The 5715-nt window shown below is 52.7% G+C and overlaps 1 protein-coding gene and 1 long non-coding RNA gene across 3 annotated transcripts in view; one reads left to right on the plus strand and one right to left on the minus strand.

Moving 5' to 3' along the window:
* PHF21B (PHD finger protein 21B) overlaps positions 1-5715 on the minus strand; it is an 88833-nt gene that overhangs the window by 62253 nt on the left and 20865 nt on the right. The window lies entirely within an intron of this gene.
* On the plus strand, positions 2439-4317 carry LOC120233575. 2 transcript variants are annotated; one of them, XR_005528857.1, is made up of 4 exons: positions 2439-2489; positions 2722-2968; positions 3339-3648; positions 3863-4317. It is a non-coding gene; the product is annotated as an uncharacterized LOC120233575 (long non-coding RNA). The 2 variants fall into 2 exon arrangements; XR_005528853.1 differs by having other exon boundaries at positions 2462-2968.

Raw genomic sequence — 5715 nt, forward strand, 5'->3', positions numbered from 1 at the left:
TAAGCAGGGGAGGGTCAGAGGGAAGGAGACAGAAGATCTGAAGCGGGCTCTGCACAGACAGCCATGAGCCCGATGTGGGGCTCAAACTCATGAACGGTGAGATCATGACGTAAGCCGAAGTCAGATACTCAAATGAATGAACCACCTGGGTGCCCCAAAATAACTATTTTATTTTTTTAATGTTTATTCATTTTTGAGAGAGGGAGAGACAGAGCATGAGCATGGGAGGGGCAGAGAGAGAGGGAGACAGAAACGGAAGCAGCTCCAGGCTCTGAGCTGTCAGCACAGAGCCCGACGCGGGGCTCGAACTCATGAACCGGAGATCATAGCCTGGCCAAAGTTGGACGCTTAACCAACTGAGCTCCCCAGGTGCCCCCCAAAATAACTATTTTAAAGTGAACAACTCAGTGGCATTCAAGACACTCAGAGTCAGGTGACCCCCATGTCCATCCAGCTCCAAATCATTCCCTTCACCTCACAGAAGCACTTGGCTGGTTTCTGCAGGTTTTCAAGTCTGGAGCTTCCGCAGTAAGACTGGGAACTCCTTCCTAGAGGGCAGGCTGGGTCCCGGGGGCATTTCCACCCCCACCCTTATCCTTGTTCAAAGTCACTGACAACTGGGGCGCCTGGGTGGCTCAGTTGTTTGAGCATCTGACTTCGGCTCAGGTCATGATCTCAGGGTTCATGAGTTCAAGCCCTGCACTGGGCTGTCTGCTGTTAGCACGGAGCCTGCTTGGAATTCTCTGTCTGTCTGTCTCTCTCTCTCTCTCTCTCTCTCTCTCTCTCAAAAATAAACATTTAAAAGAAACAAAACAAAGCAAAGAAAAGTCACTGACAACACGTGGGGTAAACTAACTTATAAAGACGAGGCACACAGTCTCCAGGGTCCCCTAAGTGAACCCCCAGCGCCTTACAGTGTTACCACCTGCCCGGCACAGCAACAATGGCGACTGTAACCACGGGCACCTTCCTGCAGCCCAGGCCGGGGGCCTCGGGGACACAACCCAAAGAAACCCAAGTGAATGGGGTACGGAAGACTGTGCGTGATAAAGACGTGTAGAGAGAGAAGTAGGGTGCGTAGGAATCCGCGGCTACAGTCATCCATGGCGCTGAGTCAAAGCAGCCTGGAAGGTTCTGGATCCCCGAAAGTCAGGCCCACTGCCCACCAAACACCAAGAAGTCAACTTTACACAAGTGGGTCTGGCACACGTGTCTCTGTGAAGTGACTAATTAGCTGTGACTCAGACTTGCTGCCGACAGGGCCGGGCCCTGGGTCTCCAGGGAGCCGAGCGAGTCCCTGCGCAAGGGGAGAGTGCCCCGCCCCAATCTAACCCGGGACCAGAAAGCTACATCTGTCACCTTGCACTGCCACCCAGAGTCATCAGCACGGCTAATTACCACTAATTGTAATATCGTTTCTGTCTTGCTGCTAATACATTTAGACTTGCTAATCAAATCAAACCATTCCACCTTGCCGTGCGGCGTGCAAATAAACATTTCTGCAAAGTGAGAAATAAAATAAATAACTCCCAAGCTTTGTTCTCTTTTTTTCTGCAGCCGCTGTCTGTGGGGACATGGGGTGGGGGTGGGGGGCCCATGTATTTGTCTCTGGGACCAAAGGCATAGAAGACACCTGACGAGGAACTGGCCCTTACTATCCAAAGCTTCCCAAGGGAGGGGGAGAGAAAGGGTTAGGAGGTACTTGGGGAACTGGGAGAGGAGGAGGGGAGGCGGCGAGCAGGGACAGAGGGAGGAAGGCAAGGAACTGCCCTAACTGAGGCTGCACGAGTTGTTAAGCACTTTTCCTGTGTCCCCTCCACCCTCTCGGGGTCTCTGTCTCCTGGGGCCCCTGGCTGGACTGGTGGGTCCTTCTCAGGACCCCCTCTGAGCTCCCTCCTTTGACTCACCAAGGTGGGGTGCCCTGGTGTGTCCCCAGACCTGGCTAGGAGCGTGTAGAGGGCAGGGACCCTGTGCAGTTGGTCTGTTTCTCCAGCACAGCACCCAAGGCCAGGCACACAGTAGGTGCTCAGGAAACACCACCCCCTCCCCAATGAACACATGAACAAACAGAGTAACGAGGTCAGTGTCGCTCTATCCTATCTGCAGATGAGGAAACCGAGGTGTGAAGAGACAGGAAGTAGCAACTGCCCAGCATCTGTATTCAGCAAAGAGCAGGACCTAAGGCCCAGTCCTGGGCAGATCTAACCCCGCACAGGTGCTCCTTAGGCAGGGGGGCGGGGGGTGCGGCCCCGGCTCCTCCGTGGCCCCGCACAATAGCTACTCAGGGACCAATGATGAAATGCAAAGGGCTACAGGGCTCTATGCTCAAGGACACACTGCAGCGATTCTCAGAATTCCGGAATGGAAACTGACAAAAGGTTGACCATGAATGCAAGTTAATATAAACGCACCTGTTACTATAGCAATGCTGCCGTCCTCGCCTCTCCACATCCACCCCACTGCTGAGAAAGGGGCTTACGCTACCCCGGGTGAGGGCGGGGGAATCACGGCGCCGTGGCCCTCCACTGGCTCCTTCTGCCTTGGCAAAGGCCAACTCCCGATGACCCCAACAGCCTTGCGGGGCCAGCAGCATGATTGCGTGGAAGGTTCACGCCTGGTTCGCCAGGCCTGGCCTTGATCAAGTCACTTCCCCACCCTGAGCAGGTGCTTCCCAGGGAGGAGGGGAACTCTGTCCACAGCCTCTGCCTTCTGTGTTTCCAGCCAGCCTCTGTGTTTATCTCACGGCGGAAGTCAGCGGATGAATGAAACAATATGACCCAAATAACCGAAGTGTGGGGTAACCTTTCCAGGGCTGGTCTGGGGAAGGGACGGTGAGGACAGAAGGCTGACACTAGGCACTGACCACAGCCTCTGAGCAGGTACCTTCTCGCCATCACCCTCCACCAGCTATCTGTGGGGCCGACATTGATAAACCCATTTCACAGATGCAGACCTGGAGGCATGGGAAGTAAGTCAACCACTCTAAGAGGATGCAGGGCTGCGAGCCGGGTCTGGACGACTCCAGACCTGGCGGGGGGTGGGGGAATGGGGGTACAGACAGCTCAGCGGCTCCTCCCACAAATCCCCCCACCTGGCACCTCCCAGCCACTGGCTCCGCCTGAGTAGCGTCCACGAGGCTCACACACGTAACTAAAACATGAGAAGCACATTCCACATCAAACGAGGCTGTCGATTTTTAATTAATTTCAGACCCTGTGTGTTTCTGGCAATTATTTGTAACAAGGCTTACAGAGGGCATTTAAAATTAATTGTGATTTTTATCTAGAAATCAATGCTTATTTTTTAAGTAGCTCATTAGGGGTGAGTGTGTGTTGCAGAGGCAGCAGGCCCTGCGTCGGGAAGGAGGCACCTGGGGCTCAGAGGAGAAGCCAGCAGAGGAGGGCGTCTCAACCCTGACGGCCTGATCAAAGCTAGCAGAATGAGATGAGGCTCCTGTAGATAAAACAGAACCTGATTTGGGCCGGGCAACGGCAAAGGCAACTAGAGTGAGCATCCTGGCGGCTCACTGACTCTGGCAGAGGCGGCGGCAGGCGCGGCAGAGGCGCCCTGCGTGGAGACCACAGCACGGACTGTACGGAGGGGCCACCAACAGCCAGGCCTCTCCCCAAACACCACACCGAGGGGCAGGTAATGGAGTCTGGTTCAGTGACCCCTTGTGCTTCCCGTACTTGTTTTCTTGAACATGTTTTTAAGGAAACGGGCTTTAAAATTCATGTTAAGAAAAGATGAACCAAACAGAAATGTCCAAGTATCGGTGACATAGAATGTAAGTGAAAACAGTCTAACATCGCAGACCGTTCTCACTGACGGTTCTCTTTCCTCTCTACGCCTTTACCTACAGAGGTCACGTGATAAGAATCGAGGACAGTCCTCCGAGTTCTAACAAAGCCCTGGATGTCTGCACAGGCTGCTATAGCTTGTAAAGATACAGCTACTTCCATCCTGCAGCAGGGAAACCAAGGTGGAGGAAGTTTCCATGCCTTTCTCAAGAGTGCAAGGTGAGTACTCGGGGGACCTGGGGCCGGGCCCCCCTTCCACGCCCCAACCTCCCCAGCCTCTCTGTGAGGGCGGCGAGGCAGGGCGCCACCATCGCTGCCCACACAGCCGTTCATCACAGTAGCCACCACCATCGTCCCCGTCCTCACCACCACGACATCGCCGCTGTACAGAATCCCCGCCATCACCATCATCCTCACAAAAGAGGAAAAGGGCTGAAGAAACAGTCCACACCTTTCCATTTTGTCAGGTGCCCAGGGAAAGGGTTATCCTCGCTCAGAGGCCTGGTTCTCACACATCATGGGCTCCAGAATCTCGTGGGGGGGGGGGGGGGCTCATCACACATACTTCCGGGCTCAGTGGTGGAGCTTCTGGCTCTACAAGTATGGAGGGGCACCAAGCACCTGCCGGCAGACAGAGCTCCCCGGAGATCACGTGAAGACAGATGGTCAAGGGGCCAGAACCTAGAGGCCCTGAACAAAGGTCCATTCGGGGCCTGAGTCTTTGCAAAGTCTGAAAACACCACAGTGGAGAGTAAAGAGTCACCTGAGAGTTGAAAAAATACATGTCACGTGCGGTAAGTAGCAATTACATCAATAAAAAATTACATATGCTCATTTTTATTTCAATATCACTCCATAATCCATTAAATTTGTAGGGTCACGGGATTGCTTATCTGGTTCTTTTTCACTTAAAGATTTAATTTTTGGGGCACCTGGGTGGCTCAGCCGGTTAAACATCCGACTTCAGCTCAGGTCATGATCTCACAGTTCATGAGTTCAAGCCCCGCATCAGGCTCTATGCTGACAGCTCAGAGCCTGGAGCTGCTTCAAATTCTGTGTCTCCCTCTCTCTCTGCCCCTCCCTGCTCATGCTCGGTCTCTGGCTCTGGCTCTGGCTCTCAAAAATAAATAAAAACAGGGGCACCCGAGTGGCTCAGTCGGTTAAGCATCTGACTTCAGCTCGGGTCATGATCTCATGGTCCGTGGGTTCGAGCCCCAAGTCAGGCTCTCTGCTGACAGCTCAGAGCCTGAAGCTTGTTTCAGATTCTGTGTGTCTCTCTCTGATTTTCCCCTGCTTACGCTGTCTCACTCTCTCAGAAATAAAAAAAAAAAAAAAAACATTAAAAAATAAAAACATTAGAAATAGTAATAACTTAAAAAATAATAAAGTTTTAATTTTCAGGGGGTGCCTGGCTGCTCATGCAGTGCAACATGAGACTCTTGATCTCAGGGTTGTGGGTTTGAGCCCCATAGCAGGTGCAGAGATTACTTAAATAAATCTTTTAAAAAGTTATAATTTTCAAGAAAAATCACGTATTGTTTTCTATTCCTGCGATTTCCTTCCAGAGCCTCAGCAGTGACAAGGGGGGGGACAGCCAGCTCCCAAGGAGACCTACTCAGTGGCAGCAGATGTCACCAAGATGCACCTGCCCAGAACACTGCTACCTGGGCCCCACGGTCTTTATAAACAACATCAGCAGCATCCGGTCTTCCGTCATCAACCCTACGGGGGCCCCCAGGACGGCACGCAAGGGCTGAGGGACTTGGCTGCTTTGCTGTGGACTCTGGCCACTTTAGAAACTCTAAGGCTTTTTGCTTCCCCTTTACATACACACACATAAGCATTTTGTCTTTTTTTTTTTAATGTTTACTTATTTTTGAGAGCCTGAGGACACATGCCAACTGGGGGGGGGGGG

The sequence above is a fragment of the Hyaena hyaena genome, unplaced genomic scaffold (genome assembly GCF_003009895.1).
Source record: "Hyaena hyaena isolate Hyena2069 unplaced genomic scaffold, ASM300989v1 scaffold_4, whole genome shotgun sequence".
NCBI lineage: Eukaryota > Metazoa > Chordata > Mammalia > Carnivora > Hyaenidae > Hyaena > Hyaena hyaena.